Source organism: Thamnophis sirtalis, unplaced genomic scaffold (assembly GCF_051295495.1).
Source record: "Thamnophis sirtalis isolate CommonGarterSnake01/CBP01778 unplaced genomic scaffold, rThaSir2_p1.2 scaffold_5, whole genome shotgun sequence".
NCBI lineage: Eukaryota > Metazoa > Chordata > Lepidosauria > Squamata > Natricidae > Thamnophis > Thamnophis sirtalis.
This window is the reverse complement of record NW_028261385.1, coordinates 119,095,085-119,106,298: the sequence shown is the minus strand read 5'-3', so window position 1 is coordinate 119,106,298 and position 11,214 is coordinate 119,095,085.

Below are 11,214 nucleotides of genomic sequence, written 5' to 3'. Positions count from 1 at the left end.
TTGTTGTGCTTAGAGTAGAAACATTAATAAAGTGTGTCAGAATTTATAAATCACTAGCAAGGTTCATCTTTGTCTTTCTGAGGAGTTTTGTGTTTTCTTCAGCTGCAGAACCTGTACATCGTTCTGTACATGCGGTGGTTAGAATGCAGTATTACAGGCTAATTCTGCCAACTGCCAGCAGTTCAATTCTCACCAGTTCAAGGTTGATTTGGCCTTCTGCCCTTCCAAGATCAGTAAAATAGGGACCCATATTGTTGGGGGCAATATGCTGACTCTGTAAACTGCTTAGGGAGAGCTGTGAAAGCACTGTGACGTGGTATATAAGTCTAAAGTACTATTGCTACATGTTCGGATGTAATAGGGAAGGGTCTTTTGGATGGCAAACAAGGGCACTCTTGGATTGATCAGTTAAACAGCACATATACCAGCAATCGTTCTTACAAGAGTAAGTGAAACAGAATGGCATGGATCCCAGATGATTCTGTACAATGGTTAGGGTTAGTGGTTATATTTGAATAATGATATGAGTTTCTTGTCCGGAAAATTTATAACTGGCACAAAAACTGCTTGAATGATGGCCAGATTAAAGTTGTCCCTGGTATCAGCTAAACACCATGTTCCATCCATCCATTTAGGCTTTGTTTCCCCCACTCCCAATCTGGGAGCTCCACTCATCACTCAGGAAATGCTGGGTACAGACTAATATAAAAGGTAAAGGTTTCCCCTGTTCCTTCATGTCCTAATCTAGGGAGTGATGCTCATCTCTTAGCTGAGGGAGTCAGCCTTGTCCAAAGACCCTTTCCATGGTCATGTGGCCACATGAATATACACCAAAGGTGCATGGAACACTGTTATCTTCCCATTGAAGTGCTACTATTTCTTTTCTTGTATTTGCATGGTTTCAAACTATATTAGTTTGGCAGGAAGCGAACTAATATACATGTGTGCAATGCATCCTGTAGTCCAGCAGTTCTCAACCTGTGGGTCGCAGCCCCTTTTGGGGTCAAACGATCATTTCACAGGGGTCACTGACACCACTGCAACTCTAAAGTTTAAACTCCATCTCGCATTCCTTGAAATCCCCGTGGATGGGCTCCAGAGTGGCTGCGTAGAGCGTCGCTGCGGCACCACGCCATAAAAAAGATAGGTGCGTGCCAGGGGTGGGTTTCAAAAATTGTTCGAACCTACTCTGTGGGTGTGGCCTCCTTTGTGGGAGTGGCTTGCCACCCATGTGACCAGATGGGAGTGGCTTGCCACCCATGTGACCGGATGGGAGTGGCTTGCCATCCATGTGACCAGATGGGAGTGGCCTGCCAGGCTGCCACCCATGTGACCTGTTGGGAGTGGCCAAGACGATGTTATTACTAGATATTACTAATTACTAGATATTATTAACATTACAAGATCATTATTAATGCGTAGATAACTGCGAGACATTACACACCCACCCTCACACACACAAACTATCACAGTGCCAGGAAAACACCAAAAAATAAGAATCCCCCCCCCCAAAAAAAAGACTGCCAATGAAACCAGTTTTTTTCCTAACCCTAAGGACAGGAAAGATAAAGTCACAGGAATAAAAACCATCAAGGCAATGTGAAAAATTATAAAGGACAGGCGCTCACAGAACCATCAACCACCTCAGAATTACCTAAACAACGAGGGTGAAATACACTAAATTTGGCAAAGCTGCCTTGCAAGAAACATGGCCTGCCCATAGAAAAGCAGCCACTTTGAGACACATAAACTTGGTCTGAACACTTAAAAGCAACATATTGCATCACAAAGAAAACATTTGCAAAAAGGAATAACATTTCTTGTAATAAATATATTTTATAAACAATTAAAAAATAAAATTTCCCCAAAAATAATTTTAAAAAAATTCTATAAATAAAAGAAATCCTTAAAAACCATTGTTAAGTATTACATCAGCAATAATTTACACTGTAACAATTTTAAGGTATTGTACCAGCCATAGTATACTGTAACCATTAGTTCAATCCACCAGAAATAATTTACACTGTAACAATTTCAAACTATTCCACACATAATAACTTAAAATGAAACCATTAATAATATTCCATACACAATAAATTACAATAAAACTATTATAAAAAATTCTATGCACAATACATTGCAAAGTATTGAGTGTAGAATATTTTAAAATGGTTTATTTTAATTTATTTTGGATAGAATCTTTTTTTAAATAGTCTAAGACAAGATACAAAAAGAAGGGAAACCACTCAGACCGATAGTCAGCTCCATAGACTCACGTCTAAAGAATCTTGCCAAAATCCTCGCCAAACAACTCCAACCCTACGTAGAATCTATCACCTCACACCAGGGGTGGGTTTCGACCGGTTCGCACCGGTCCCTGCGATCCGGTTGGTCGCCGAACCCGGAAGTAACTTCTGGGAACGGCGAAGCCCCCCCCACGCCCGCTCGCGCCCGCAAACCCGCGCCCGCTCCTTACCCGGTTTTTACGAATTCTGCGCTTCCACGCTTGCGCAGAACGCATACAGCGCCTGCGCGATCCTCCAGGAGCAGCTGGAGCATCGCGCAGACGCTAGTATGCATGCACGCGCTGCGTGCGTGCGCGAGGACGCCGCATGCGTGCGTGAGGACGCCGTGTGCGTGCGCGAGGACGCCGCCGGCCTCGTTCCAACAGAACCGATTGGAACGGGGCGAGAAACCCACCCCTGCCTCACACGTACAAAAATTACTCCACTTCATAGAAACAATAAAGAAACAAAACCTACAACCCAACGACCTACTTGTGAGTTTCGATGTCATATCCTTCTTCACCCAAGTGCCTATAAAAGAAACCTTGACAGCTATCCAGAACAAACACAACCCCCATAAACACATCCTGGACCTGATCAACCACTACCTAACCAACACATACTTCATCCATAATGGACAAAGATACAAACAGATAGAAGGAGCACCCATGGGATCACCCCTCTCACCCGTCATCGCAAACTTATACATGGAACATTTTGAAACTAATGCCTTAGATAAATCTGAACACAAACACAAACTTTGGCTTGGATTTGTTGATGACACTTTCATGATTTGGCCACACAGGAAAGAAAAACTGGACAACTTCCTCACACATCTCAACAGCCTACACCCCTTCTTCAATTGTTTCTTCGGGGGTGGGATTCCCCCTTTTAATTGTTTTTTGTATCACTGTTAATCCCAGTAAAACCACCTAACTTTTTTTTTATTTTCAGTTCCAACGTCATCTTCTCTCTCTTCAATTAAACTCTCTTCTTCCATCTTGTCTTCTTGGTCCTCATTTAAGCCCTCCTTTACCCCTGTTTTCCTATCTGCTGCCTAGTGTCCTGGTCTGAGTACTCTATCTGCATTTCTGAATTTTTTAAAGTTTCACACACATTTTTAACACCTCAAATAATTCTGACTGCACTTTCTCTTTTGCCCATCTCTAAGTTATTGTAATGATCTCTTCTCACCAGCAGATGACCTCACTGAGCTGTGCACTCCAATGCGTTAATTGTCAATAACTGTTCAAAACCACATTTATTTTTTAAAAAAGGAACTTTACTCCCAAATTCTTTCTTTTTATCAATTTTAGTATTTTCCAATTCAAATAAAATATAAATCCTTTGAGCTTTAGCCTCCATTTCAACTTTCATTCTCCATGGAATTTCCAAAGTGCTAAATAGCCACTAATTCCACACCAGGATCCTTTTTAAATCCAGGTTTAAAAGTTCTTTTACCTGTGAGTTAGCCAATCACTCACCCGGTTCCAATACTTTGCTCAAACACCACTCCAGGTCAAAACTCTTAGTCCAGTTGTCCAGTCATTAAATATGGCCACTACCCCTGCTGTCAATTTGAAGAGTTTCCCTCTGACTTACCGAGGAACTTGCTGGTTCCTCTTGGTCATTTGAGGCACTTCTCCTTCTTCCCAGTCCTTAGAGAACATTTCCAGCCCATAGACCCCCCCCAACAGCGGTTTGTCTGGTTGGATTTCACGATACCCGCTCTTAGCTTGCTAATTTCCAATCTGTGTTACCGCGATACTTTTGGTTTCTCCAATATAGACACTACATTTGTGGGACCATTCAATGTTCTCAAACAAATCAAGTTTTCTTCCACCTCCAAATATCACATTCAATGAATGTGCATCCAATATTTCATCGAGCATTCCTTTTCAGAGATGCTTCCCCTAGCACAATATGGCAATGGAATACTTGGGTATCCTTGCCAAGTATTGGGGATATTTTGCTCCACATTTCATAAGGGGGAGCAAACACAAATCCCTCGATTGATTCCATCTAAAATATTTTCTGGAGTTTACTGGAAGAATTGGTGACTTGGCAGCTGGTGGACTCAATTGCCAAGTCAAATTCAGCAAGTAGCAAAAGCAACCATGCTTTTTCAGCATGTAAAATTTTAGCATGAAATAAAGGGTTTTAACTATGTGACAACAATCACCTACAACAGATCTTCTGGTCCTCAAATATAGAAAGGCCTCCATAACCCTTCAATACTGCTGTCCCAGTATGCCCCTGGAAAAATCTGTCATAAAGTTCTGTTAGATATTGCTTACAGGCATGAAGATTTTGCAATTCGTCCTGTATTCCATAATTTTAATACATTATTTATATACTTTATATTGATCTTAGAAAGCTGGGTTGTTATATAATACAAATAAGTGAAAATGGTTTGGTATGTTTTTTTTTAAAAAAAGAAAAATACTTTCCTTTATTATTCTGTAAGTAATATTTTTTACAACTTTTCTATTTTTATTAGACAAACAACACACACAAAAAATAATCATCTTACATTACATCTTGTAGAAAGTGTGTCAATTGGTTATTATTAGCTTTCGTGCATCTCTTCCACAGTCATTACTTACATTTATATCAAATGTCAAAGTTCTTAATGAGTCTTACTTTCAACCAGGGACGTGCAGTCACTAGAGGCAAGGGAGGCGGAGCCTCACCACTCTCCTCAGGAAAAGAAAATAAATTTAATTTTTTTTTAATAATGAAAGCCAAGATAGTTGCTACCAGATTCCAGGTCACAGTGGCTTGGTGTCTGCTTAGTGTTAACCAAAGCAGGAGGCGAGAGAACTCGGGGCCTCCTTTCCATAAGGAATTTTTCGCCTTCTAAAAGTTAAGAAAGAGTTAAAAGGCAAAAAAGTTCAGATGGAAAAGAGGCACTAATTCTCCCGCCTCCTGATCTGGAAGCAGCGAATCATGTCTTCTTGAGCACGCTTACGTTGGGCGGGTTATTTCGGAGGGCGCGCTTCAGAGGAGAAAGGAGTGGGGGAGAAGGAGCAGGCTCGCTCTTCACCCCTCCCCAACCTTCCCAGGGTCCAGATTCCCTTCGCTGCAAGCCTTGCTGTCTCTTGCATCCCAAAGGTGGGTGGGTTTGGGAGCTTTGGTGGCCCCAATTCTTCTCTGGGGGGTGGGGGGTGTCTCCTGGGGCTGCTGGTTAGATAGACTCCCGAGGAGCGACTCCTTCCCTCCTAGTCCCCCTGTGGGTGGCTGGAAATGTCCGCGCATTTCAGCCAGCCACAAAACGCTTAGCCGGGGGCTTCCTTACAAGAGCCAGGCAGGAGAAGCCCACGCTTCTTTCTTGTGGAGACAGGCACTTTGCATTGCGGGAGCTGCCAAGCGCCTTTACTGCAGACCTGGGCGCTTGGCAGCTCTCACGATGCAAAGTGCCCCGCCACCCACCCGTTGACCGGCCTGCGGCCGCTGCTTCTTCAACCTCCACCGCTGGAAGTCTCGGATCGCCTCTGGGGGAAGGCTGAGTGAGAAGTGAAGCGAAGCTTCTCCGCAGCCTCCCGGAGCTGCGCAGAGGCTCTTGCAGGAGCGCGTGCGGGGCCGCTCCGGGCCGCTGGCACACACTCCTGCAAGAGCCTCTGCGCAGTGCCGGGAGGCCACGGAGAAGCTTCACTCCGCTTCTCACTCAGCTTTCCCCCAGAGGCTATCCGAGACTTCCAGCGGCCGAGCTTGGAGAAGCAGCGGCCGCAGGCCAGGTCAGTGGGTGGGCGGCGGCATTGGGGGCAGTGGGGCACTTTGCATCATGGGAGCCGCCAAGCGCCTTTGCTGCAGACCCGGGCGCTTGGCGGCTCCCGCGATGCAAATTCCCCCCCCCACCGCCGAGGCCGAACGCTGTCCTGCTTCGCAAAAGGATGCCCAGCTGAGCCTCACCAGGCATAAACCTCACCGCACGTCACTGCTTTCAACATATCATAGTTCTCATTTGACTGAAATTGTTTTAGTGTCCTTTTGCCTAGAGTAATCTATAGTTAAAAAACACAACCACCTAATGGCATTTCATTAATTATTACAGAATCATCCAATAGCCTCAAACCTTTATAACATATTCTAAATAAAAAAAAAATTGAAAAAAATTCTAAGCCCCCCCCCATCACTGTTTACAATTTGTGTCCAGATTCCTTTTGTTATGGTAGTATGTATGTGTATACATACATACATACATACATACATACATACATACATACATACATACATACATACATCATTAACTGTATCCCTTATTCTTATTCCATTGTTAGTTGTTATAATTAATATTGGTTAACAAAAAATCCTTTACTATTATATCTATTTTCTTCTCATCAAACCAACATATATGTATACCTTATTGTCCTTATCAATTATTTATTTAACATAACCATCTATAAGTTACTAAATTACTACTTACTAATAATAAAACTCAGTTAATTTTTTGTTATCTGCTTTCATATATCAAATAACATTACACCTTTATAACATATTCAAAATAAGAATTAATTAATTACATTTCTAAACCTTTTTTCCCCAAATCATTGTTGGCAATTTATATCCAAATTCCTTATATTAAACCAGTACATATATATGCCATTAATTATAACTCTTATCATTACATTATTATTATTATTATTATTATTATTATTATTATTATTATTATTATTATTATTATTAATATTTGTAATGAAATCATTTATTACTTATATACAGCTGCCTCACCTCCAGCCAACATAGAAATATACCTTGCTACCATTATCAACTATTTATTTAAGCAAGCAATCTAAAGAATTACTAAATTTCTATTTACTAATAATCAAACTTAGCTATTATTTTTTTTATTATTATTATCAATTTTCATATATCAACCTGTGTTTTTCCAGAAGGCATGTAATCTTATTTTTTTGCCATTTGTGGAGTTAATTTTCTATTTATTTCCTTGATAAAGTTTTTATGGACATCTTTCCTCACCTTGTTGTATGTTGGATCTCTCAGGTAATCTCGGCGCCCTTTTGCTACTTTAATTGATTTATCTTTGATTGTCAATACTGTTTCTGATGAAAATTTTCTCTTTAAAACCATCACTGGCTGCTCGCATCTCAGCCAATCAGAAGCCAGCAATGTAACTTGGTAGACTCCAGTACTTAACACCCCTCTCCTCCCAGTTAGCACATGCATAGTCGGCCAAGTACACCGGCCGGTGTTGGCTCCACCCAGATCGTCTCAGTTCAAGGGCGGTGGCCAAAGGAGGACCCGCTGCTGGAGTGTCCTGTGGAACTTCAGGAGACTGTGTGGCCAAATCCCATGACTGTCCTGACTACCAGGTAGGGCAGGCGACAAGAACGTGTCGGAGAAAGGTGCTGGAGCGTCTTCTGTCTGTGTTAGTTCCCCAGGACAGGATTGGGCTTGACCTGGTTGTTGATCTGTTGCACTGGTAGCCCACCGACAGAGCTGATTGATGTGCCAGTGTCACTCTTGCCCATCGTCAAGCTGGATCCTATAAGAGTAGGGTCCAGTTAGTTGCATTATTTGTCCGGGAAACCTTGGTTTAGCCCCATAGTTTTGGGCATTGACAAGGTCTCCCACATTAAAGGGTCGAATTGGGTCACCTATATTGGGGCTTTTCTCTGCTGCATAGCCGGGGTGCAGCCGGTCCAGAGTTGTCCGGAGCCGGTGCCCCATAATTCGTTCTACGGGACTCTGGTTGGTAACCGGGCATGGGGTTGTATGCTGCGCCAGGAGATATTGAGAAAATTTGTCGTGCCAATTTCCTGGCCCCAAGCAGCCCAATGCCATGGAGCCCAGGGCATGTACCACTACCTAATGGGCATTTACAGGGGAGGCAGTCTTGACTGCTGGCAATGTTGACAGGCTTTTGACCCAGTGTTCTATCTCTTGGTCAATTTTGGGCCACCACACGTAGCTCCAGCCCAGTGCCTTCATGCGCACAATGCCCGGGTGAGTAGTGTGCAGGCAACTCAAAATTGGCGCTCTAAGCTTGGGGGAAGGTACCACCCGGTTGCCCCACAGCAGGTATCTATTGAGAACAGACAGCTCATGCTGTCGTACATAAAAAGGTTGGAACTCCTGACCTACTGGCCCTTGAGGCTACCCCCTGTGCACCTGTTGCAGATTGCCTGGCATTATCCTGGGTGGATACTGGCATGGCTAACTTTTCGATCAGGAGAATTGAGGCAGCGGGGGCAGGGACCAAAACAAGCGCTGGCAGAGGGCAGCGACTGAGGGCATCTGCATGCCCCAATTTTTTTCCTGGCCTATACAGAAGCTGGTAATTATAAGCCACCAGAAAAATGGTCCATCTGGACATCCTAGGGGACAAAATTTGAGGGGTCTGACGGTCTCCCACTAAAAGATCCAACAGGGGCTTATGGTCGGTAACTAATTGAAAGGAACGACCATAAACGTAGTCATGAAAACGCTTCACCCCTGCTACAGCAGCTAGGGCCTCCTTATCTAGATGACTGTAGTTTCTCTCAGCTGCTGAGAGCATGCAGGAATAATAGGCAATTGGGGCTTCAGAGCCATTAGGTAGGATGTGGCTCAGAACAGCCCCAATGCCATAAGGTGATGCATTGCACGCCAAAACCAAGGGAAAGTGATCACTGTATTGGACCAGCAATGACTGGGACATGATGAAGTCCTTAAGTTCCCGAAAGGCAAGGGCTTCCTTAGGACCCCAATGTCAGGGCGTCTTTGAGTCCAGGAGCCTGTGCAAAGACTCGGCCAAAGACGCCTTATGGGGCAAAAAATCTCCTGCTTGAGTTTCAGCCCTGCTTAGCAAAAATGCCCTTAATTTGTCGATGAGTTTGGCTTGATCCAAAGAGGATACAAGCATGTCGTCAAAATAGGGTACTACCCCTAGGAACCCCTGGAGCATTTGCTCCATTAGGCTCTGAAAAATACCCGGGGCTACGCTAACCCCAAACTGTAAATGTTTGCACTTAAAAGCTCCCAGGTGTGTTACAATGGTCTGAGCCATGACAGTGGCTTCATCCACTGGGAGCTGTTGATAGGCTTCTGACAAATCTAACTTGGCAAAAATGTTTCCCTGCCCCAGCAAATGGAGCAGGTGTTGTACCACACAAGGTAAGGGTTGTCTTGCAACCCTTTATTGATGGTGCATTTAAAATCCCTGCAGATCCTAATACTCCCATCTTGCTTGATAGGTATAACAATGGGAGTTTCCCAAGGAGAGTGGTCCACTGCTTCTAGCACCCCCTGCGCTATTAATTTATCCAACTGTAGATCTACTTTGCCCCGAAGGGCAAAAGGCACTCTCCTAGGCTTAAGGCATATTGTACCACCTGAGGGTCCAAATTAAATGAAATGTTTACACATTTTAAGCAGAATTATAAGTCCTTCAATATGTTTCTACAGTGACTAATATACAACAAGAAGTAATGGGTGGAAACTTTTTAAAGAGAGATACAACTTAGACATTAGGGGTCGGACACAGCTGTGGGGCGCGGGACACCTCTATTTTGGACATAGCTGCTGCGGGGCGGGCAAAAGCTGTTTTTTTCTTTTTGCCTCACCAGCCATAAGCTTCACCGCATGTCACTGAATACAATTATATTTTTTCCACCAGAAGGTTTCCCCCAGCAAACAGTGGAGTGTTATAATTAAAATGGAGAGGAAAGGGAAAAAAGCAAATTGTGTAAAAAGTAGAAGAAAAAGCAAAAAAAAAAAGAGAGGGGGGAGGGCGGACAACAATTAAAAAATAAAAATAAATTGTTAATCTACCTTGTTCCCTCCAGCTCCAGCAGAAAAAAACAAGTGAGTGGAGAGAGAAAAGAAGAAAAAACAAAGGAAAAATTAGCTTTAAAAGATATCTACCAAAAAGTAAATCCAAGTAAAAAAAAAAAAAAAGAAATCCAAATGTAAGCAAAAACCCAACAGTTCCAAGACTCCAAAATTATAGGTAAAAAAGCAAAGGAAGAAAAAAGAAAAACAAAAGAAATAGCTGGTGTTTCTTCTTTAGGAGACTATTGTTATCACCACTCTGTTTACCAAGTCTTAAGACATTGTCCAAGGTCATTCCCTTCCAACCTCCTTCTTTGTTTTTTGGGCTGGTATATTTCCTCTAGTACCACTAGATGGTTCTTCCCACTGTTCAGTTAGTGGGGAAAAAGGAAGAGAAAAAAAATCCAAAAGCAAATCTCAGAATTTCAAGCCTAGAATCTTTCAGTATAGGAGTATGAAAGTTTCAATAAAAATCAACTCTGTCCAAACTGCTTTACACTATCAAATGAATCCTCAAAAACATTTAATAAGTCATTCATTTATTTTGGCATTTGCTTCTTCGCTGCTACTTCTGAAGGTGGAGAGATAGCAAATCCATTCTCCCACCCCCGTCCCTTTTGCTGTTCTCTTTCTAATGTTATTCAATCAGAGAGTAAACCCTAACCCTAACCTGCCCCAACTTTGACAGCTCGCAATGGCTGTCTTCCTTGCCGCTGAGTTGGGGGCTATTGCTAGCACTCCAGGGGGTTTGCGGCATCCCAATTCATGTCTGCACATGCCCCCATTCCTCACGGTCGCTACAAGACAGTTCAAACCCCCAATGGGATCCCCAAAACAGCAGGAACATTGCCACATTTTGGAGCCCCGAAGTTTGTGTGCGTACCGCTGTGATGCTGGCCATGCCTTCTGCACTCACCAACTTAAATGACACCATTTCAATCCATGTATGGCACACATCCTTGCCACAGGTTTTCCTGGATCGTGTCTTTCACTATCATAGAATGGTCTCAGCATTTCTTTCAGACAGAAGGATGCAATTTTAATCTAGATTTTGGAAAGCATTTTTCCAGTTACTAAATGTCAAGGTCACCCTCTCATCAGCTCACCAACCTGCACGAATGGGGAAGTTGAAAAAAAAGAATCTCCAACAGTACTT